This window comes from Taudactylus pleione, unplaced genomic scaffold (assembly GCF_031769625.1).
Source record: "Taudactylus pleione unplaced genomic scaffold, aTauple2 ptg000410l, whole genome shotgun sequence".
Lineage (NCBI taxonomy): Eukaryota > Metazoa > Chordata > Amphibia > Anura > Myobatrachidae > Taudactylus > Taudactylus pleione.
In genome coordinates this window covers 877,725-904,391 of record NW_028284812.1, presented here as the reverse complement: position 1 = coordinate 904,391, position 26,667 = coordinate 877,725, and the positions used below count along the sequence as shown (strand labels likewise).

General features: G+C 41.1%; 1 protein-coding gene across 1 annotated transcript in view; it reads right to left on the bottom strand.

Annotated features, from left to right (window-relative positions):
• DYSF (dysferlin) overlaps positions 1–26,667 on the bottom strand; it is a 705,898-nt gene that overhangs the window by 48,116 nt on the left and 631,115 nt on the right. The window lies entirely within an intron of this gene.

The window sequence follows — 26,667 nt, the reverse complement described above, 5'->3', positions numbered from 1 at the left end:
TGGAGACACCTAGATGGAGACATACTAAGTACTAAGAAAGGAATGGAGACACCTAGATGGAGACATACTAAGTACTAAGAAAGGAGTGGAGACACCTAGATGGAGACATACTAAGTACTAAGAAAGGAATGGAGACACCTAGATGGAGACATACTAAGTACTAAGAAAGGAATGGAGCCCACCTAGATGGAGACATACTAAGTACTAAGAAAGGAATGGAGACACCTAGATGGAGACATACTAAGAAAGGAATGGAGAAACCTAGATGGAGACATACTAAGTACTAAGAAAGGAATGGAGCCCACCTAGATGGAGACATACTAAGTACTAAGAAAGGAAGGGAAACACCTAGATGGAGACATACTAAGAAAGGAATGGAGAAACCTAGATGGAGACATACTAAGTACTAAGAAAGGAATTTAGCCCACCTAGATGGAGAAATACTAAGTACTAAGAAAGGAATGGAGACACCTAGATGGAGACATACTAAGTACTAAGAAAGGAGTGGAGACACCTAGATGGAGACATACTAAGTACTAAGAAAGGAATGGAGCCCACCTAGATGGAGACACACTAAGTACTAAGAAAGGAATGGAGACACCTAGATGGAGACATACTAAGAAAGGAATGGAGACATACTAAGTACTAAGAAAGGAATGGAGACACCTAGATGGAGACATACTAAGTACTAAGAAAGGAGTGGAGAAACCTAGATGGAGACATACTAAGTACTAAGAAAGGAAGGGAGACACCTACATGGAGACATACTAAGTAATAAGAAAGGAATGGAGCCCACCTAGATGGAGACACACTAAGTACTAAGAAAGGAATGGAGACACCTAGATGGAGATATACTAAGTACTAAGAAAGGAGTGGAGAAACCTAGATGGAGACATACTAAGTACTAAGAAAGGAATTTAGCCCACCTAGATGGAGAAATACTAAGTACTAACAAAGGAAGGGAGCCCACCTAGATGGAGAAATACTAAGTACTAAGAAAGGAATGGAGACACCTAGATGGAGACATACTAAGAAAGGAATGGAGACATACTAAGTACTAAGAAAGGAATGGAGACACCTAGATGGAGACATACTAAGTACTAAGAAAGGAGTGGAGAAACCTAGATGGAGACATACTAAGTACTAAGAAAGGAAGGGAGACACCTACATGGAGACATACTAAGTACTAAGAAAGGAATGGAGACACCTAGATGGAGACATACTAAGTAGTAAGAAAGGAAGGGAGACACCTAGGTGGAGACATAATAAGAAAGGAATGGAGAAACCTAGATGGAGACATACTAAGTACTAAGAAAGGAATGGAGCCCACCTAGATGGAGACACACTAAGTACTAAGAAAGGAATGGAGACACCTAGATGGAGACATACTAAGAAAGGAATGGAGAAACCTAGATGGAGACATACTAAGTACTAAGAAAGGAAGGGAGACACCTAGATGGAGACATACTAAGAAAGGAATGGAGAAACCTAGATGGAGACATACTAAGTACTAAGAAAGGAATGGAGCCCACCTAGATGGAGACATACTAAGTACTAAGAAAGGAAGGGAGACACCTAGATGGAGACATACTAAGAAAGGAATGGAGAAACCTAGATGGAGACATACTAAGTACTAAGAAAGGAATGGAGCCCACCTAGATGGAGACATACTAAGTACTAACAAAGGAAGGGAGCCCACTTAGATGGAGACATACTAAGTACTAAGAAAGGAATGGAGACACCTAGATGGAGACACATTAAGTACTAAGAAAGGAATGGAGACACCTAGATGGAGACATACTCAGTACTAAGAAAGGAATGGAGACACCTAGATGGAGACATACTAAGTACTAAGAAAGGAATAGAGACACCTAGATGGAGACATACTAAGAAAGGAATAGAGACACCTAGATGGAGACATACTAAGAAAGGAATGGAGACACCTAGATGGAGACATACTAAGTACTAAGAAAGGAATGGAGACACCTAGATGGAGACACACTAAGTACTAAGAAAGGAATGGAGACACCTAGATGGAGACATACTAAGTACTAAGAAAGGAATGGAGACACCTAGATGGAGACATACTAAGAAAGGAATGGAGACATACTAAGTACTAAGAAAGGAATGGAGACACCTAGATGGAGACATACTAAGTACTAAGAAAGGAGTGGAGAAACCTAGATGGAGACATACTAAGTACTAAGAAAGGAAGGGAGACACCTACATGGAGACATACTAAGTACTAAGAAAGGAATGGAGACACCTAGATGGAGACATACTAAGTAGTAAGAAAGGAAGGGAGACACCTAGGTGGAGACATAATAAGAAAGGAATGGAGAAACCTAGATGGAGACATACTAAGTACTAAGAAAGGAATGGAGCCCACCTAGATGGAGACACACTAAGTACTAAGAAAGGAATGGAGACACCTAGATGGAGACATACTAAGAAAGGAATGGAGAAACCTAGATGGAGACATACTAAGTACTAAGAAAGGAAGGGAGACACCTAGATGGAGACATACTAAGAAAGGAATGGAGAAACCTAGATGGAGACATACTAAGTACTAAGAAAGGAATGGAGCCCACCTAGATGGAGACATACTAAGTACTAAGAAAGGAAGGGAGACACCTAGATGGAGACATACTAAGAAAGGAATGGAGAAACCTAGATGGAGACATACTAAGTACTAAGAAAGGAATGGAGCCCACCTAGATGGAGACAAACTAAGTACTAAGAAAGGAATGGAGACACCTAGATGGAGACATACTAAGTACTAAGAAAGGAGTGGAGACACCTAGATGGAGACATACTAAGTACTAAGAAAGGAGTGGAGACACCTAGATGGAGACATACTAAGTACTAAGAAAGGAATGGAGCCCACCTAGATGGAGACGCACTAAGTACTAAGAAAGGAATGGAGACACCTAGATGGAGACATACTAAGAAAGGAATGGAGAAATCTAGATGGAGTCATACTAAGTACTAAGAAAGGAATGGAGCCCACCTAGATGGAGACATACTAAGTACTAACAAAGGAAGGGAGCCCACCTAGATGGAGACATACTAAGTACTAAGAAAGGAATGGAGACACCTAGATGGAGACATACTAAGAAAGGAATGGAGACACCTAGATGGAGACATACTAAGTACTAAGAAAGGAATGGAGACACCTAGATGGAGACATACTAAGTACTAAGAAAGGAGTGGAGACACCTAGATGGAGACATACTAAGTACTAAGAAAGGAATGGAGACACCTAGATGGAGACATACTAAGTACTAAGAAAGGAATGGAGCCCACCTAGATGGAGACATACTAAGTACTAAGAAAGGAATGGAGACACCTAGATGGAGACATACTAAGAAAGGAATGGAGAAACCTAGATGGAGACATACTAAGTACTAAGAAAGGAATGGAGCCCACCTAGATGGAGACATACTAAGTACTAAGAAAGGAAGGGAAACACCTAGATGGAGACATACTAAGAAAGGAATGGAGAAACCTAGATGGAGACATACTAAGTACTAAGAAAGGAATTTAGCCCACCTAGATGGAGAAATACTAAGTACTAAGAAAGGAATGGAGACACCTAGATGGAGACATACTAAGTACTAAGAAAGGAGTGGAGACACCTAGATGGAGACATACTAAGTACTAAGAAAGGAATGGAGCCCACCTAGATGGAGACACACTAAGTACTAAGAAAGGAATGGAGACACCTAGATGGAGACATACTAAGAAAGGAATGGAGACATACTAAGTACTAAGAAAGGAATGGAGACACCTAGATGGAGACATACTAAGTACTAAGAAAGGAGTGGAGAAACCTAGATGGAGACATACTAAGTACTAAGAAAGGAAGGGAGACACCTACATGGAGACATACTAAGTAATAAGAAAGGAATGGAGCCCACCTAGATGGAGACACACTAAGTACTAAGAAAGGAATGGAGACACCTAGATGGAGATATACTAAGTACTAAGAAAGGAGTGGAGAAACCTAGATGGAGACATACTAAGTACTAAGAAAGGAATTTAGCCCACCTAGATGGAGAAATACTAAGTACTAACAAAGGAAGGGAGCCCACCTAGATGGAGAAATACTAAGTACTAAGAAAGGAATGGAGACACCTAGATGGAGACATACTAAGAAAGGAATGGAGACATACTAAGTACTAAGAAAGGAATGGAGACACCTAGATGGAGACATACTAAGTACTAAGAAAGGAGTGGAGAAACCTAGATGGAGACATACTAAGTACTAAGAAAGGAAGGGAGACACCTACATGGAGACATACTAAGTACTAAGAAAGGAATGGAGACACCTAGATGGAGACATACTAAGTAGTAAGAAAGGAAGGGAGACACCTAGGTGGAGACATAATAAGAAAGGAATGGAGAAACCTAGATGGAGACATACTAAGTACTAAGAAAGGAATGGAGCCCACCTAGATGGAGACACACTAAGTACTAAGAAAGGAATGGAGACACCTAGATGGAGACATACTAAGAAAGGAATGGAGAAACCTAGATGGAGACATACTAAGTACTAAGAAAGGAAGGGAGACACCTAGATGGAGACATACTAAGAAAGGAATGGAGAAACCTAGATGGAGACATACTAAGTACTAAGAAAGGAATGGAGCCCACCTAGATGGAGACATACTAAGTACTAAGAAAGGAAGGGAGACACCTAGATGGAGACATACTAAGAAAGGAATGGAGAAACCTAGATGGAGACATACTAAGTACTAAGAAAGGAATGGAGCCCACCTAGATGGAGACATACTAAGTACTAACAAAGGAAGGGAGCCCACTTAGATGGAGACATACTAAGTACTAAGAAAGGAATGGAGACACCTAGATGGAGACACATTAAGTACTAAGAAAGGAATGGAGACACCTAGATGGAGACATACTCAGTACTAAGAAAGGAATGGAGACACCTAGATGGAGACATACTAAGTACTAAGAAAGGAATAGAGACACCTAGATGGAGACATACTAAGAAAGGAATAGAGACACCTAGATGGAGACATACTAAGAAAGGAATGGAGACACCTAGATGGAGACATACTAAGTACTAAGAAAGGAATGGAGACACCTAGATGGAGACACACTAAGTACTAAGAAAGGAATGGAGACACCTAGATGGAGACATACTAAGTACTAAGAAAGGAATGGAGACACCTAGATGGAGACATACTAAGAAAGGAATGGAGACATACTAAGTACTAAGAAAGGAATGGAGACACCTAGATGGAGACATACTAAGTACTAAGAAAGGAGTGGAGAAACCTAGATGGAGACATACTAAGTACTAAGAAAGGAAGGGAGACACCTACATGGAGACATACTAAGTACTAAGAAAGGAATGGAGACACCTAGATGGAGACATACTAAGTAGTAAGAAAGGAAGGGAGACACCTAGGTGGAGACATAATAAGAAAGGAATGGAGAAACCTAGATGGAGACATACTAAGTACTAAGAAAGGAATGGAGCCCACCTAGATGGAGACACACTAAGTACTAAGAAAGGAATGGAGACACCTAGATGGAGACATACTAAGAAAGGAATGGAGAAACCTAGATGGAGACATACTAAGTACTAAGAAAGGAAGGGAGACACCTAGATGGAGACATACTAAGAAAGGAATGGAGAAACCTAGATGGAGACATACTAAGTACTAAGAAAGGAATGGAGCCCACCTAGATGGAGACATACTAAGTACTAAGAAAGGAAGGGAGACACCTAGATGGAGACATACTAAGAAAGGAATGGAGAAACCTAGATGGAGACATACTAAGTACTAAGAAAGGAATGGAGCCCACCTAGATGGAGACATACTAAGTACTAACAAAGGAAGGGAGCCCACTTAGATGGAGACATACTAAGTACTAAGAAAGGAATGGAGACACCTAGATGGAGACACATTAAGTACTAAGAAAGGAATGGAGACACCTAGATGGAGACATACTCAGTACTAAGAAAGGAATGGAGACACCTAGATGGAGACATACTAAGTACTAAGAAAGGAATAGAGACACCTAGATGGAGACATACTAAGAAAGGAATAGAGACACCTAGATGGATACATACTAAGAAAGGAATGGAGACACCTAGATGGAGACATACTAAGTACTAAGAAAGGAATGGAGACACCTAGATGGAGACACACTAAGTACTAAGAAAGGAATGGAGACACCTAGATGGAGACATACTAAGTACTAAGAAAGGAATGGAGACACCTAGATGGAGACATACTAAGTACTAAGAAAGGAATAGAGACACCTGGATGGAGACATACTAAGTACTAAGAAAGGAATGGAGACACCTAGATGGAGACACACTAAGTACTAAGAAAGGAATGGAGACACCTAGTTGGAGACACGCTAAGTACTAAGAAAGGAATGGAGACACCTAGATGGAGACATACTAAGTACTAAGAAAGGAATAGAGACACCTGGATGGAGACATACTAAGTACTAAGAAAGAAATGGAGACACCTAGATGGAGACACACTAAGTACTAAGAAAGGAATGGAGACACCTAGTTCGAGACACGCTAAGTACTAAGAAAGGAATGGAGACACCTAGATGGAGACACACTGAGTACTAAGAAAGGAATAGAGACACCAAGATGGAGACACACTAAGTACTAAGAAAGGAATGGAGACACCTAGATGGAGACATACTAAGTACTAAGAAAGGAATGGAGACACCTAGATGGAGACATACTAAGTACCAAGTAAGGAATGGAGACACCTAGATGGAGACACACTAAGCACTAAGAAAGGAATAGAGACACCTAGATGGAGACATACTAAGAACTAAGAAAGAAATGGAGACACCTAGATGGAGACACACTAAGTACTAAGAAAGGAATGGAGAGACCTAGATGGAGACACGCTAAGTACTAAGAAAGGAATGGAGACACCTAGATGGAGACACGCTAAGTACTAAGAAAGGAATGGAGACACCTAGATGGAGACACACTGACTACTAAGAAAGGAATAGAGACACCTAGATGGAGACACACTAAGTACTAAGAAAGGAATGGAGACACCTAGATGGAGACACACTAAGTACTAAGAAAGGAATGGAGCCCACCTAGATGGAGACATACTAAGTACTAAGAAAGGAATAGAGACACCTAGATGGAGACACACTAAGTACTAAGAAAGGAATGGAGACACCTAGATGGAGACATACTAAGAAAGGAATGGAGAAACCTAGATGGAGACATACTAAGTAAAAAGAAAGGAATGGAGCCCACCTAGATGGAGACATACTAAGTACTAAGAAAGTAAGGGAGACACCTAGATGGAGATATACTAAGAAAGGAATGGAGAAACCTAGATGGAGACATACTAAGTACTAAGAAAGGAATGGAGACACCTAGATGGAGACACGCTAAGTACTAAGAAAGGAATGGAGACACCTAGATGGAGACACACTGACTACTAAGAAAGGAATAGAGACACCTAGATGGAGACACACTAAAAAAGGAATGGAGATACCTAGATGGAGAAACACTAAGTACTAAGAAAGGAATGGAGACACCTAGATGGAGACATACTAAGTACAAAGAAAGGAATGGAGACACCTAGATGGAGACATACTAAGAAAGGAATGGAGGTACCTAGATGGAGACATACTAAGTACTAAGAAAGGAGTGGAGCCCACCTAGATGGAGACACACTAAGTACTAAGAAAGGAATGGAGACACCTAGATGGAGACACACTAAGTACTAAGAAAGGAATGGAGACACCTAGATGGAGATACACTAAGTACTAAGAAAGGAATGGAGACACCTAGATGGAGACATACTAAGAAAGGAATGGAGGTACCTAGATGGAGACATACTAAGTACTAAGAAAGGAATGGAGCCCACCTAGATGGAGACAAACTAAGTACTAAGAAAGGAATGGAGACACCTAGATGGAGACATACTAAGTACTAAGAAAGGAGTGGAGACATCTAGATGGAGACATACTAAGTACTAAGAAAGGAGTGGAGACACCAAGATGGAGACATACTAAGTACTAAGAAAGGAATGGAGCCCACCTAGATGGAGACATACTAAGTACTAAGAAAGGAGTGGAGAAATCTAGATGGAGTCATACTAAGTACTAAGAAAGGAAGGGAGCCCACCTAGATGGAGACATACTAAGTACTAAGAAAGGAATGGAGACACCTAGATGGAGACATACTAAGAAAGGAATGGAGACACCTAGATGGAGATATACTAAGTACTAAGAAAGGAGTGGAGAAACCTAGATGGAGACATACTAAGTACTAAGAAAGGAAGGGAGACACCTACATGGAGACATACTAAGTACTAAGAAAGGAATGGAGCCCACCTAGATGGAGACACACTAAGTACTAAGAAAGGAATGGAGACACCTAGATGGAGACATACTAAGTACTAAGAAAGGAGTGGAGAAACCTAGATGGAGACATACTAAGTACTAAGAAAGGAAGGGAGACACCAAGATGGTGACATACTAAGTACTAAGAAAGGAAGGGAGACACCTAGATGGAGACATACTAAGTACTAAGAAAGGAGTGGAGAAACCTAGATGGAGACACACTAAGTACTAAGAAAGGAAGGGAGACAGCTAGATGGAGACATACTAAGTACTAAGAAAGGAATGGAGACACCTAGATGGAGACATACTACGAAAGGAATGGAGAAACCTAGATGGAGACATACTAAGTACTAAGAAAGGAATAGAGCCCACCTAGATGGAGACACACTAAGTACTAAGAAAGGAATGGAGACACCTAGATGGAGACATACTAAGAAAGGAATGGAGAAACATAGATGGAGACATACTAAGTACTAAGAAAGGAATGGAGCCCACCTAGATGGAGACACACTAAGTACTAAGAAAGGAAGGGAGACACCTAGATGGAGACATACTAAGAAAGGAATGGAGAAACCTAGATGGAGACATACTAAGTACTAAGAAAGGAATGGAGACACCTAGATGGAGACATACTAAGTACTAAGAAAGGAATGGAGACACCTAGATGGAGACATACTAAGAAAGGAATGGAGAAACCTAGATGGAGACATACTAAGTACTAAGAAAGGAATGGAGCCCACCTAGATGGAGACAAACTAAGTACTAAGAAAGGAATGGAGACACCTAGATGGAGACATACTAAGTACTAAGAAAGGAGTGGAGACACCTAGATGGAGACATACTAAGTACTAAGAAAGGAATGGAGCCCACCTAGATGGAGACACACTAAGTACTAAGAAAGGAATGGAGACAGCTAGATGGAGACATACTAAGAAAGGAATGGAGAAACCTAGATGGAGACATACTAAGTACTAAGAAAGGAATGGAGCCCACCTAGATGGAGACATACTAAGAACTAAGAAAGGAAGGGAGACACCTAGATGGAGACATACTAAGAAAGGAATGGAGAAACCTAGATGGAGACATACTAAGTACTAAGAAAGGAATGGACCCCACCTAGATGGAGACATACTAAGCACTAACAAAGGAAGGGAGCCCACCGAGATGGAGACATACTAAGTACTAAGAAAGGAATGGAGACACCTAGATGGAGACATACTAAGAAAGGAATGGAGACACCTAGATGGAGACATACTAAGTACTAAGAAAAGAATGGAGCCCACCTAGATGGAGACACACTAAGTACTAAGAAAGGAATGGAGACACCTAGATGGAGACATACTAAGAAAGGAATGGAGAAACCTAGATGGAGACATACTAAGTACTAAGAAAGGAATGGAGCCCACCTAGATGGAGACATACTAAGTACTAAGAAAGGAAGGGAGACACCTAGATGGAGACATACTAAGAAAGGAATGGAGAAACCTAGATGGAGACATACTAAGTACTAAGAAAGGAATGGAGCCCACCTAGATGGAGACATACTAAGCACTAACAAAGGAAGGGAGCCCACCTAGATGGAGACATACTAAGTACTAAGAAAGGAATGGAGACACCTAGATGGAGACATACTAAGAAAGGAATGGAGACACCTAGATGGAGACACACTAAGTACTAAGAAAGGAATGGAGACACCTAGATGGAGACATACTAAGTACTAAGAAAGGAATGGAGACACCTAGAAGGAGACATACTAAGAAAGGAATGGAGAAACCTAGATGGAGACATACTAAGTACTAAGAAAGGAATGGAGCCCACCTAGATGGAGACAAACTAAGTACTAAGAAAGAAATGGAGACACCTAGATGGAGACATACTAAGTACTAAGAAAGGAGTGGAGCCCACCTAGATGGAGACACACTAAGTACTAAGAAAGGAATGGAGACACCTAGATGGAGACATACTAAGAAAGGAATGGAGAAACCTAGATGGAGACATACTAAGTACTAAGAAAGGAATGGAGCCCACCTAGATGGAGACATTCTAAGTACTAAGAAAGGAAGGGAGACACCTAGATGGAGACATACTAAGAAAGGAATGGCGAAACCTAGATGGAGACATACTAAGTACTAAGAAAGGAATGGAGACACCTAGATGGAGACATACTAAGTACTAAGAAAGGAATGGAGACACCTAGATGGAGACATACTAAGAAAGGAATGGAGAAACCTAGATGGAGACATACTAAGTACTAAGAAAGGAATGGAGCCCACCTAGATGGAGACAAACTAAGTACTAAGAAAGGAATGGAGACACCTAGATGGAGACATACTAAGTACTAAGAAAGGAGTGGAAACACCTAGATGGAGACATACTAAGTACTAAGAAAGGAATGGAGCCCACCTAGATGGAGACACACTAAGTACTAAGAAAGGAATGGAGACACATAGATGGAGACATACTAAGAAAGGAATGGAGAAACCTAGATGGAGACATACTAAGTACTAAGAAAGGAATGGAGTCCACCTAGATGGAGACATACTAAGCACTAACAAAGGAAGGGAGCCCACCTAGATGGAGACATACTAAGTACTAAGAAAGGAATGGAGACACCTAGATGGAGACATACTAAGAAAGGAATGGAGACACCTAGATGGAGACATACTAAGAACTAAGAAAGGAATGGAGACACCTAGATGGAGACACACTAAGTACTAAGAAAGGAATGGAGACACCTAGATGGAGACATACTAATTACTAAGAAAGGAATGGAGCCCACCTAGATGGAGACACACTAAGTACTAAGAAAGGAATGGAGACACCTAGATGGAGACATACTAAGAAAGGAATGGAGAAACATAGATGGAGACATACTAAGTACTAAGAAAGGAAGGGAGACACCTAGATGGAGACATACTAAGAAAGGAATGGAGCCCACCTAGATGGAGACATACTAAGTACTAAGAAAGGAAGGGAGACACCTAGATGGAGACATACTAAGAAAGGAAGGGAGCCCACCTAGATGGAGACATACTAAGTACTAAGAAAGGAAGGGAGACACCTAGATGGAGACATACTAAGAAAGGAATGGAGAAACCTAGATGGAGACATACTAAGTACTAAGAAAGGAATTTAGCCCACCTAGATGGAGACATACTAAGTACTAACAAAGGAAGGGAGCCCACCTAGATGGAGACATACTAAGTACTAAGAAAGGAAGGGAGACACCTAGATGGAGACATACTAAGAAAGGAATGGAGAAACCTAGATGGAGACATACTAAGTACTAAGAAAGGAATTTAGCCCACCTAGATGGAGACATACTAAGTACTAACAAAGGAAGGGAGCCCACCTAGATGGAGACATACTAAGTACTAAGAAAGGAATGGAGACACCTAGATGGAGACATACTAAGAAAGGAATGGAGACACCTAGATGGAGACATACTAAGTACTAAGAAAGGAATGGAGACACCTAGATGGAGACATACTAAGTACTAAGAAAGGAGTGGAGAAACCTAGATGGAGACATACTAAGTACTAAGAAAGGAAGGGAGACACCTAGATGGAGACATACTAAGTACTAAGAAAGGAATGGAGCCCACCTAGATGGAGACACACTAAGTACTAAGAAAGGAATGGAGACACCTAGATGGAGACATACTAAGTACTAAGAAAGGAATGGAGACACCTAGATGGTGACATACTAAGTACTAAGAAAGGAAGTGAGACACCTAGATGGAGACATACTAAGTACTAAGAAAGGATTGGAGAAACCTAGATGGAGACACACTAAGTACTAAGAAAGGAATGGAGACACCTAGATGGAGACATACTAAGTACTAAGAAAGGAATGATGACACCTAGATGGAGACACACTAAGTACTAACAAAAGAAGGGAGCCCACCTAGATGGAGACATACTAAGTACTAAGAAAGGAGTGGAGACACCTAGATGGAGTCATACTAAGTACTATGAAAGGAATGGAGACACCTAGATGGAGACACAATAAGTACTAAGAAAAGAATGGAGACACCTAGATGGAGACATACTAAGTACTAAGAAAGGAATGGAGACACCTAGATGGAGCCACACTAAGTACTAACAAAGGAAGGGAGCCACCTAGATGGAGTCATACTAAGTATTAAGAAAGAAGTGGAGACACCTAGATGGAGTCATACTAAGTACTATGAAAGGAATGGAGACACCTAGATGGAGACACAATAAGTACTAAGAAAGGAATGGAGCCCACCTAGATGGAGACACACTAAGTACTAAGAAAGGAATGGAGACACCTAGATGGAGACACACTAAGTACTAACAAAGGAAGGGAGCCACCTAGATGGAGACATACTAAGTATTAAGAAAGGAGTGGAGACACCTAGATGGAGTCATACTAAGTAGTAAGAAAGGAATGGAGACACCTAGATGGAGACACAAAAAGTACTAAGAAAGGAATGGAGACACCTAGGTGGAGTCATACTAAGTACTAAGAAAGGAATGGAGACACCTAGATGGAGACACAATAAGTACTAAGAAAGGAATGGAGACACCTAGATGGAGACATACTAATTACTAAGAAAGGAATGGAGCCCACCTAGATGGAGACACACTAAGTACTAAGAAAGGAATGGAGACACCTAGATGGAGACATACTAAGAAAGGAATGGAGAAACATAGATGGAGACATACTAAGTACTAAGAAAGGAAGGGAGACACCTAGATGGAGACATACTAAGAAAGGAATGGAGCCCACCTAGATGGAGACATACTAAGTACTAAGAAAGGAAGGGAGACACCTAGATGGAGACATACTAAGAAAGGAATGGAGCCCACCTAGATGGAGACATACTAAGTACTAAGAAAGGAAGGGAGACACCTAGATGGAGACATACTAAGAAAGGAATGGAGAAACCTAGATGGAGACATACTAAGTACTAAGAAAGGAATTTAGCCCACCTAGATGGAGACATACTAAGTACTAACAAAGGAAGGGAGCCCACCTAGATGGAGACATACTAAGTACTAAGAAAGGAAGGGAGACACCTAGATGGAGACATACTAAGAAAGGAATGGAGAAACCTAGATGGAGACATACTAAGTACTAAGAAAGGAATTTAGCCCACCTAGATGGAGACATACTAAGTACTAACAAAGGAAGGGAGCCCACCTAGATGGAGACATACTAAGTACTAAGAAAGGAATGGAGACACCTAGATGGAGACATACTAAGAAAGGAATGGAGACACCTAGATGGAGACATACTAAGTACTAAGAAAGGAATGGAGACACCTAGATGGAGACATACTAAGTACTAAGAAAGGAGTGGAGAAACCTAGATGGAGACACACTAAGTACTAACAAAGGAAGGGAGCCACCTAGATGGAGACATACTAAGTATTAAGAAAGGAGTGGAGACACCTAGATGGAGTCATACTAAGTACTAAGAAAGGAATGGAGACACCTAGATGGAGACACAATAAGTACTAAGAAAGGAATGGAGACACCTAGGTGGAGACACACTAAGTACTAAGAAAGGAATGGAGACACCTAGATTGAGACACACTAAGTACTAAGAAAGGAATGGGGACACCTAGATGGAGACACACTAAGTACTAAGAAAGGAATGGAGACACCTAGATGGAGACATACTAAGTACTAAGAAAGGAGTGGAGACACCTAGATGGAGACATTCTAAGTATTAAGAAAGGAATGGAGACACCTAGATGGAGACATACTAAGTACTAAGAAAGGAATAGAGCCCACCTAGATGGAGACACACTAAGTACTAAGAAAGGAATGGAGACACCTAGATGGAGACATACTAAGAAAGGAATGGAGAAACCTAGATGGAGACATACTAAGTACTAAGAAAGGAATGGAGACACCTAGATGGAGACACAATAAGTACTATGAAAGGAATGGAGACATCTAGATGGAGACACAATAAGTACTAAGAAAGGAATGGAGACACCTAGATGGAGACACACTAAGTACTAACAAAGGAAGGGAGCCACCTAGATGGAGACATACTAAGTATTAAGAAAGGAGTGGAGACACCTAGATGGAGTCATACTAAGTACTAAGAAAGGAATGGAGACACCTAGATGGAGACACAATAAGTACTAAGAAAGGAATGGAGACACCTAGATGGAGACACACTAAGTACTAAGAAAGGAATGGAGACACCTAGATGGAGACACACTAAGTTCTAAGAAAGGAATGGGGACACCTAGATGGAGACACACTAAGTACTAAGAAAGGAATGGAGACACCTAGATGGAGACATACTAAGTACTAAGAAAGGAGTGGAGACACCTAGATGGAGACATACTAAGTACTAAGAAAGGAATGGAGACACCTAGATGGAGACATACTAACTACTAAGAAAGGAATGGAGCCCACCTAGATGGAGACATACTAAGTACTAAGAAAGGAAGGGAGACACCTAGATGGAGACATACTAAGAAAGGAATGGAGAAACCTAGATGGAGACATACTAAGTACTAAGAAAGGAATGGAGCCCACCTAGATGGAGACATACTAAGTACTAAGAAAGGAATGGAGACACCTAGATGGAGACATACTAAGAAAGAAATGGAGAAACCTAGATGGAGACATACTAAGTACTAAGAAAGGAATGGAGACACGTAGATGGAGACATACTAAGTACTAAGAAAGGAGTGGAGAAACCTAGATGGAGACATACTCAGTACTAAGAAAGGAAGGGAGACACCTAGATGGTGACATACTAAGAAAGGAATGGAGACACCTAGATGGAGACATTCTAAGTACTAAGAAAGGAATGGAGACACCTAGATGGAGACACACTAAGTACTAACAAAAGAAGGGAGCCCACCTAGATGGAGACATACTAAGTACTAAGAAAGGAATGGAGACACCTAGATGGAGACATACTAAGTACTAAGAAAGGAATGGAGAAACCTAGATGGAGACACACTAAGTACTAAGAAAGGAATGGAGACACCTAGATGGAGACATACTAAGTACTAAGAAAGGAATGATGACACCTAGATGGAGACACACTAAGTACTAACAAAAGAAGGGAGCCCACCTAGATGGAGACATACTAAGTACTAAGAAAGGAATGGAGACACCTAGATGGAGTCATACCAAGTACTATGAAATGGAATGGAGACACCTAGATGGAGACACAATAAGTACTAAGAAAGCAATGGAGACACCTAGATGGAGACACACTAAGTACTAAGAAAGGAAGGGAGCCCACCTAGATGGAGACACACTAAGCACTAAGAAAGGAATGGAGACACCTAGATGGAGACACACTAAGTACTAAGAAAGGAAGGGAGCCCACCTAGATGGAGACATACTAAGTACTAAGAAAGGAATAGAGACACCTAGATGGAGACACACTAAGTACTAAGAAAGGAATGGAGACACCTAGATGGAGACACACTAAGTACTAAGAAAGGAATGGAGACACCTAGTTGGAGACACGCTAAGTACTAAGAAAGGAATGGAGACACCTAGATGGAGACACACTAAGCACTAAGAAAGGAATGGAGACACCTAGATGGAGACATACTAAGTACTAAGAAAGGAATGGAGACACCTAGATGGAGACATACTAAGTACTAAGTAAGGAATGGAGACACCTAGATGGAGACACACTAAGCACTAAGAAAGGAATAGAGACACCTAGATGGAGACATACTAAGAACTAAGAAAGAAATGGAGACACCTAGATGGAGACACACTAAGTACTAAGAAAGGAATGGAGAGACCTAGATGGAGACACGCTAAGTACTAAGAAAGGAATGGAGACACCTAGATGGAGACACGCTAAGTACTAAGAAAGGAATGGAGACACCTAGATGGAGACACACTGACTACTAAGAAAGGAATAGAGACACCTAGATGGAGACACACTAAGTACTAAGAAAGGAATGGAGACACCTAGATGGAGACACACTAAGTACTAAGAAAGGAATGGAGCCCACCTAGATGGAGACATACTAAGTACTAAGAAAGGAATAGAGACACCTAGATGGAGACACACTAAGTACTAAGAAAGGAATGGAGACACCTAGATGGAGACATACTAAGAAAGGAATGGAGAAACCTAGATGGAGACATACTAAGTAAAAAGAAAGGAATGGAGCCCACCTAGATGGAGACATACTAAGAACTAAGAAAGTAAGGGAGACACCTAGATGGAGATATACTAAGAAAGGAATGGAGAAACCTAGATGGAGACATACTAAGTACTAAGAAAGGAATGGAGACACCTAGATGGAGACACGCTAAGTACTAAGAAAGGAATGGAGACACCTAGATGGAGACACACTGACTACTAAGAAAGGAATAGAGACACCTAGATGGAGACACACTAAAAAAGGAATGGAGATACCTAGATGGAGAAACACTAAGTACTAAGAAAGGAATGGAGACACCTAGATGGAGACATACTAAGTACAAAGAAAGGAATGGAGACACCTAGATGGAGACATACTAAGAAAGGAATGGAGGTACCTAGATGGAGACATACTAAGTACTAAGAAAGGAATGGAGACACGTAGATGGAGACATACTAAGTACTAAGAAAGGAGTGGAGAAACCTAGATGGAGACATACTCAGTACTAAGAAAGGAAGGGAGACACCTAGATGGTGACATACTAAGAAAGGAATGGAGACACCTAGATGGAGACATTCTAAGTACTAAGAAAGGAATGGAGACACCTAGATGGAGACACACTAAGTACTAACAAAAGAAGGGAGCCCACCTAGATGGAGACATACTAAGTACTAAGAAAGGAATGGAGACACCTAGATGGAGACATACTAAGTACTAAGAAAGGAATGGAGAAACCTAGATGGAGACACACTAAGTACTAAGAAAGGAATGGAGACACCTAGATGGAGACATACTAAGTACTAAGAAAGGAATGATGACACCTAGATGGAGACACACTAAGTACTAACAAAAGAAGGGAGCCCACCTAGATGGAGACATACTAAGTACTAAGAAAGGAATGGAGACACCTAGATGGAGTCATACCAAGTACTATGAAATGGAATGGAGACACCTAGATGGAGACACAATAAGTACTAAGAAAGCAATGGAGACACCTAGATGGAGACACACTAAGTACTAAGAAAGGAAGGGAGCCCACCTAGATGGAGACACACTAAGCACTAAGAAAGGAATGGAGACACCTAGATGGAGACACACTAAGTACTAAGAAAGGAAGGGAGCCCACCTAGATGGAGACATACTAAGTACTAAGAAAGGAATAGAGACACCTAGATGGAGACACACTAAGTACTAAGAAAGGAATGGAGACACCTAGATGGAGACACACTAAGTACTAAGAAAGGAATGGAGACACCTAGTTGGAGACACGCTAAGTACTAAGAAAGGAATGGAGACACCTAGATGGAGACACACTAAGCACTAAGAAAGGAATGGAGACACCTAGATGGAGACATACTAAGTACTAAGAAAGGAATGGAGACACCTAGATGGAGACATACTAAGTACTAAGTAAGGAATGGAGACACCTAGATGGAGACACACTAAGCACTAAGAAAGGAATAGAGACACCTAGATGGAGACATACTAAGAACTAAGAAAGAAATGGAGACACCTAGATGGAGACACACTAAGTACTAAGAAAGGAATGGAGAGACCTAGATGGAGACACGCTAAGTACTAAGAAAGGAATGGAGACACCTAGATGGAGACACGCTAAGTACTAAGAAAGGAATGGAGACACCTAGATGGAGACACACTGACTACTAAGAAAGGAATAGAGACACCTAGATGGAGACACACTAAGTACTAAGAAAGGAATGGAGACACCTAGATGGAGACACACTAAGTACTAAGAAAGGAATGGAGCCCACCTAGATGGAGACATACTAAGTACTAAGAAAGGAATAGAGACACCTAGATGGAGACACACTAAGTACTAAGAAAGGAATGGAGACACCTAGATGGAGACATACTAAGAAAGGAATGGAGAAACCTAGATGGAGACATACTAAGTAAAAAGAAAGGAATGGAGCCCACCTAGATGGAGACATACTAAGAACTAAGAAAGTAAGGGAGACACCTAGATGGAGATATACTAAGAAAGGAATGGAGAAACCTAGATGGAGACATACTAAGTACTAAGAAAGGAATGGAGACACCTAGATGGAGACACGCTAAGTACTAAGAAAGGAATGGAGACACCTAGATGGAGACACACTGACTACTAAGAAAGGAATAGAGACACCTAGATGGAGACACACTAAAAAAGGAATGGAGATACCTAGATGGAGAAACACTAAGTACTAAGAAAGGAATGGAGACACCTAGATGGAGACATACTAAGTACAAAGAAAGGAATGGAGACACCTAGATGGAGACATACTAAGAAAGGAATGGAGGTACCTAGATGGAGACATACTAAGTACTAAGAAAGGAGTGGAGCCCACCTAGATGGAGACACACTAAGTACTAAGAAAGGAATGGAGACACCTAGATGGAGACACACTAAGTACTAAGAAAGGAATGGAGACACCTAGATGGAGATACACTAAGTACTAAGAAAGGAATGGAGACACCTAGATGGAGACATACTAAGAAAGGAATGGAGGTACCTAGAAGGAGACATACTAAGTACTAAGAAAGGAAGTGAGACACCTAGATGGAGTCATACTAAGTACTAAGAAAGGAAGGGAGACACCTAGATGGAGACATACTAAGTACTAAGAAAGGAATGGAGACACCTAGATGGAGACATACTAAGTACTAAGAAAGGAATGGAGACACCTAGATGGAGACATACTAAGTACTAAGAAAGGAATGGAGACACCTAGATGGAGACATACTAAGAAAGGAATGGAGGTACCTAGATGGAGACATACTAAGTACTAAGAAAGGAGAGGAGCCCACCTAGATGGAGACACACTAAGTACTAAGAAAGGAATGGAGACACCTAGATGGAGACATACTAAGAAAGGAATGGAGAAGCCTAGATGGAGACATACTAAGTACTAAGAAAGGAATGGAGCCCACCTAGATGGAGACATACTAAGTACTAAGAAAGTAAGGGAGACACCTAGATGGAGATATACTAAGAAAGGAATGGAGAAACCTAGATGGAGACATACTAAGTACTAAGAAAGGAATGGAGACACACTAAGTACTAAGAAAGGAATGGAGACACCTAGATGGAGACATACTAAGAAAGGAATGGAGAAACCTAGATGGAGACATACTAAGTACTAAGAAAGGAATGGAGCCCACCTAGATGGAGACAAACTAAGTAATAAGAAAGGAATGGAGACACCTAGATGGAGACATACTAAAGACTAAGAAAGGAGTGGAGACACCTAGATGGAGACATACTAAGTACTAAGAAAGGAATGGAGCCCACCTAGATGGAGACACACTAAGTACTAAGAAAGGAAGGGAGACACCTAGATGGAGACATACTAAGAAAGGAATGGAGAAACCTAGATGGAGACATACTAAGTACTAAGAAAGGAAAGGAGACACCTAGATGGAGACACACTAAGTACTAAGAAAGGAATGGAGACACCTAGATGGAGACATACTAAGAAAGGAATGGAGGTACCTAGATGGAGACATACTAAGTACTAAGAAAGGAAGGGAGACACCTAGATGGAGACATATTAGGAAAGGAATGGAGCCCACCTAGATGGAGACATACTAAGTACTAAGAAAGGAGGGGAGACACCTAGATGGAGACATACTAAGTACTAAGAAAGGAATGGAGACACCTAGATGGAGACATACTAAGTACTAAGAAAGGAATGGAGAAACCTAGATGGAGACATACTAAGTACTAAGAAAGGAATGGAGCCCACCTAGATGGAGTCATACTAAGTACTAAGAAAGGAAGGGAGACACCTAGATGGAGACATACTAAGTACTAAGAAAGGAATGGAGACTCCTAGATGGAGACATACTAAGTACTAAGAAAGGAATGGAGACACCTAGATGGAGACATACTAAGTACAAAGAAAGGAGTGGAGACACCTAGATGGAGACATACTAAGAAAGGAATGGAGACACCTAGATGGAGACATACTAAGTACTAAGAAAGGAGTGGAGACATCTAGATGGAGACATACTAAGTACTAAGAAAGGAGTGGAGACACCAAGATGGAGACATACTAAGTACTAAGAATGGAATGGAGCCCACCTAGATGGAGACACACTAAGTACTAAGAAAGGAATGGAGACACCTAGATAGAGACATACTAAGAAAGGAATGGAGAAATCTAGATGGAGTCATACTAAGTACTAAGAAAGGAATGGAACCCACCTAGATGGAGACATACTAAGTACTAAGAAAGGAAGGGAGACACCTAGATGGAGACATACTAAGAAAGGAATGGAGAAACCTAGATGGAGACATACTAAGTACTAAGAAAGGAATGGAGCCCACCTAGATGGAGACATACTAAGTACTAACAAAGGAAGGGAGCCCACCTAGATGGAGACATACTAAGTACTAAGAAAGGAATGGAGACACCTAGATGGAGACATACTAAGAAAGGAATGGAGACACCTAGATGGAGACATACTAAGTACTAAGAAAGGAATGGAGACACCTAGATGGAGACATACTAAGTACTAAGAAAGGAGTGGAGAAACCTAGATGGAGACATACTAAGTACTAAGAAAGGAAGGGAGACACCTACATGGAGACATACTAAGTACTAAGAAAGAAATGGAGCCCACCTAGATGGAGACACACTACGTACTAAGAAAGGAATGGAGACACCTAGATGGAGACATACTAAGTACTAAGAAAGGAGTGGAGAAACCTAGATGGAGACATACTAAGTACTAAGAAAGGAAGGGAGACACCAAGATGGTGACATACTAAGTACTAAGAAAGGAAGGGAGACACCTAGATGGAGACATACTAAGTACTAAGAAAGGAGTGGAGAAACCTAGATGGAGACACACTAAGTACTAAGAAAGGAAGGGAGACACCTAGATGGAGACATACTAAGTACTAAGAAAGGAATGGAGACACCTAGATGGAGACATACTACGAAAGGAATGGAGAAACCTAGATGGAGACATACTAAGTACTAAGAAAGGAATAGAGCCCACCTAGATGGAGACACACTAAGTACTAAGAAAGGAATGGAGACACCTAGATGGAGACATACTAAGAAAGGAATGGAGAAACCTAGATGGAGACATACTAAGTACTAAGAAAGGAATGGAGCCCACCTAGATGGAGACACACTAAGTACTAAGAAAGGAAGGGAGACACCTAGATGGAGACATACTAAGAAAGGAATGGAGAAACCTAGATGGAGACATACTAAGTACTAAGAAAGGAATGGAGACACCTAGATGGAGACATACTAAGTACTAAGAAAGGAATGGAGACACCTAGATGGAGACATACTAAGAAAGGAATGGAGAAACCTAGATGGAGACATACTAAGTACTAAGAAAGGAATGGAGCCCACCTAGATGGAGACAAACTAAGTACTAAGAAAGGAATGGAGACACCTAGATGGAGACATACTAAGAAAGGAATGGAGACACCTAGATGGAGACATACTAAGTACTAAGAAAAGAATGGAGCCCACCTAGATGGAGACACACTAAGTACTAAGAAAGGAATGGAGACACCTAGATGGAGACATACTAAGAAAGGAATGGAGAAACCTAGATGGAGACATACTAAGTACTAAGAAAGGAATGGAGCCCACCTAGATGGAGACATACTAAGTACTAAGAAAGGAAGGGAGACACCTAGATGGAGACATACTAAGAAAGTAATGGAGAAACCTAGATGGAGACATACTAAGTACTAAGAAAGGAATGGAGCCCACCTAGATGGAGACATACTAAGCACTAACAAAGGAAGGGAGCCCACCTAGATGGAGACATACTAAGTACTAAGAAAGGAATGGAGACACCTAGATGGAGACATACTAAGAAAGGAATGGAGACACCTAGATGGAGACACACTAAGTACTAAGAAAGGAATGGAGACACCTAGATGGAGACATACTAAGTACTAAGAAAGGAATGGAGACACCTAGATGGAGACATACTAAGAAAGGAATGGAGAAACCTAGATGGAGACATACTAAGTACTAAGGAAGGAATGGAGCCCACCTAGATGGAGACAAACTAAGTACAAAGAAAGAAATGGAGACACCTAGATGGAGACATACTAAGTACTAAGAAAGGAGTGGAGCCCACCTAGATGGAGACACACTAAGTACTAAGAAAGGAATGGAGACACCTAGATGGAGACATACTAAGAAAGGAATGGAGAAACCTAGATGGAGACATACTAAGTACTAAGAAAGGAATGGAGCCCACCTAGATGGAGACATTCTAAGTACTAAGAAAGGAAGGGAGACACCTAGATGGAGACATACTAAGAAAGGAATGGCGAAACCTAGATGGAGACATACTAAGTACTAAGAAAGGAATGGAGACACCTAGATGGAGACATACTAAGTACTAAGAAAGAAATGGAGACACCTAGATGGAGACATACTAAGAAAGGAATGTAGAAACCTAGATGGAGACATACTAAGTACTAAGAAAGGAATGGAGCCCACCTAGATGGAGACAAACTAAGTACTAAGAAAGGAATGGAGACACCTAGATGGAGACATACTAAGTACTAAGAAAGGAGTGGAGACACCTAGATGGAGACATACTAAGTACTAAGAAAGGAATGGAGCCCACCTAGATGGAGACACACTAAGTACTAAGAAAGGAATGGAGACACATAGATGGAGACATACTAAGAAAGGAATGGAGAAACCTAGATGGAGACATACTAAGTACTAAGAAAGGAATGGAGTCCACCTAGATGGAGACATACTAAGCACTAACAAAGGAAGGGAACCCACCTAGATGGAGACATACTAAGTACTAAGAAAGGAATGGAGACACCTAGATGGAGACATACTAAGAAAGGAATGGAGACACCTAGATGGAGACATACTAAGTACTAAGAAAGGAATGGAGACACCTAGATGGAGACACACTAAGTACTAAGAAAGGAATGGAGACACCTAGATGGAGACATAGTAAGTACTAAGAAAGGAGTGGAGACACCTAGATGGAGACATACTAAGTACTAAGAAAGGAATGGAGACACCTAGATGGAGACATACTAATTACTAAGAAAGGAAAGGAGCCCACCTAGATGGAGACACACTAAGTACTAAGAAAGGAATGGAGACACCTAGATGGAGACATACTAAGAAAGGAATGGAGAAACATAGATGGAGACATACTAAGTACTAAGAAAGGAAGGGAGACACCTAGATGGAGACATACTAAGAAAGGAATGGAGCCCACCTAGATGGAGACATACTAAGTACTAAGAAAGGAAGGGAGACACCTAGATGGAGACATACTAAGAAAGGAATGGAGCCCACCTAGATGGAGACATACTAAGTACTAAGAAAGGAAGGGAGACACCTAGATGGAGACATACTAAGAAAGGAATGGAGAAACCTAGATGGAGACATACTAAGTACTAAGAAAGGAATTTAGCCCACCTAGATGGAGACATACTAAGTACTAACAAAGGAAGGGAGCCCACCTAGATGGAGACATACTAAGTACTAAGAAAGGAAGGGAGACACCTAGATGGAGACATACTAAGAAAGGAATGGAGAAACCTAGATGGAGACATACTAAGTACTAAGAAAGGAATTTAGCCCACCTAGATGGAGACATACTAAGTACTAACAAAGGAAGGGAGCCCACCTAGATGGAGACATACTAAGTACTAAGAAAGGAATGGAGACACCTAGATGGAGACATACTAAGAAAGGAATGGAGACACCTAGATGGAGACATACTAAGTACTAAGAAAGGAATGGAGACACCTAGATGGAGACATACTAAGTACTAAGAAAGGAGTGGAGAAACCTAGATGGAGACATACTAAGTACTAAGAAAGGAAGGGAGACACCTAGATGGAGACATACTAAGTACTAAGAAAGGAATGGAGCCCACCTAGATGGAGACACACTAAGTACTAAGAAAGGAATGGAGACACCTAGATGGAGACATACTAAGTACTAAGAAAGGAATGGAGACACCTAGATGGTGACATACTAAGTACTAAGAAAGGAAGGGAGACACCTAGATGGAGACATACTAAGTACTAAGAAAGGATTGGAGAAACCTAGATGGAGACACACTAAGTACTAAGAAAGGAATGGAGACACCTAGATGGAGACATACTAAGTACTAAGAAAGGAATGATGACACCTAGATGGAGACACACTAAGTACTAACAAAAGAAGGGAGCCCACCTAGATGGAGACATACTAAGTACTAAGAAAGGAGTGGAGACACCTAGATGGAGTCATACTAACTACTATGAAAGGAATGGAGACACCTAGATGGAGACACAATAAGTACTAAGAAAAGAATGGAGACACCTAGATGGAGACATACTAAGTACTAAGAAAGGAATGGAGACACCTAGATGGAGCCACACTAAGTACTAACAAAGGAAGGGAGCCACCTAGATGGAGTCATACTAAGTATTAAGAAAGAAGTGGAGACACCTAGATGGAGTCATACTAAGTACTATGAAAGGAATGGAGACACCTAGATGGAGACACAATAAGTACTAAGAAAGGAATGGAGCCCACCTAGATGGAGACACACTAAGTACTAAGAAAGGAATGGAGACACCTAGATGGAGACACACTAAGTACTAACAAAGGAAGGGAGCCACCTAGATGGAGACATACTAAGTATTAAGAAAGGAGTGGAGACACCTAGATGGAGTCATACTAAGTACTAAGAAAGGAATGGAGACACCTAGATGGAGACACAATAAGTACTAAGAAAGGAATGGAGACACCTAGGTGGAGACACACTAAGTACTAAGAAAGGAATGGAGACACCTAGATGGAGACACACTAAGTACTAAGAAAGGAATGGGGACACCTAGATGGAGACACACTAAGTACTAAGAAAGGAATGGAGACACCTAGATGGAGACATACTAAGTACTAAGAAAGGAGTGGAGACACCTAGATGGAGACATTCTAAGTACTAAGAAAGGAATGGAGACACCTAGATGGAGACATACTAAGTACTAAGAAAGGAATAGAGCCCACCTAGATGGAGACACACTAAGTACTAAGAAAGGAATGGAGACACCTAGATGGAGACATACTAAGAAAGGAAAGGAGAAACCTAGATGGAGACATACTAAGTACTAAGAAAGGAATGGAGACACCTAGATGGAGACACAATAAGTACTATGAAAGGAATGGAGACATCTAGATGGAGACACAATAAGTACTAAGAAAGGAATGGAGACACCTAGATGGAGACACACTAAGTACTAACAAAGGAAGGGAGCCACCTAGATGGAGACATACTAAGTATTAAGAAAGGAGTGGAGACACCTAGATGGAGTCATACTAAGTACTAAGAAAGGAATGGAGACACCTAGATGGAGACACAATAAGTACTAAGAAAGGAATGGAGACACCTAGATGGAGACACACTAAGTACTAAGAAAGGAATGGAGACACCTAGATGGAGACACACTAAGTTCTAAGAAAGGAATGGGGACACCTAGATGGAGACACACTAAGTACTAAGAAAGGAATGGAGACACCTAGATGGAGACATACTAAGTACTAAGAAAGGAGTGGAGACACCTAGATGGAGACATACTAAGTACTAAGAAAGGAAGGGAGACACCTAGATGGAGACATACTAAGAAAGGAATGGAGAAACCTAGATGGAGACATACTAAGTACTAAGAAAGGAATGGAGCCCACCTAGATGGAGACATACTAAGTACTAAGAAAGGAATGGAGACACCTAGATGGAGACATACTAAGAAAGAAATGGAGAAACCTAGATGGAGACATACTAAGTACTAAGAAAGGAATGGAGACACGTAGATGGAGACATACTAAGTACTAAGAAAGGAGTGGAGAAACCTAGATGGAGACATACTAAGTACTAAGAAAGGAAGGGAGACACCTAGATGGTGACATACTAAGAAAGGAATGGAGACACCTAGATGGAGACATACTAAGTACTAAGAAAGGAATGGAGACACCTAGATGGAGACACACTAAGTACTAACAAAAGAAGGGAGCCCACCTAGATGGAGACATACTAAGTACTAAGAAAGGAATGGAGACACCTAGATGGAGACATACTAAGTACTAAGAAAGGAATGGAGAAACCTAGATGGAGACACACTAAGTACTAAGAAAGGAATGGAGACACCTAGATGGAGA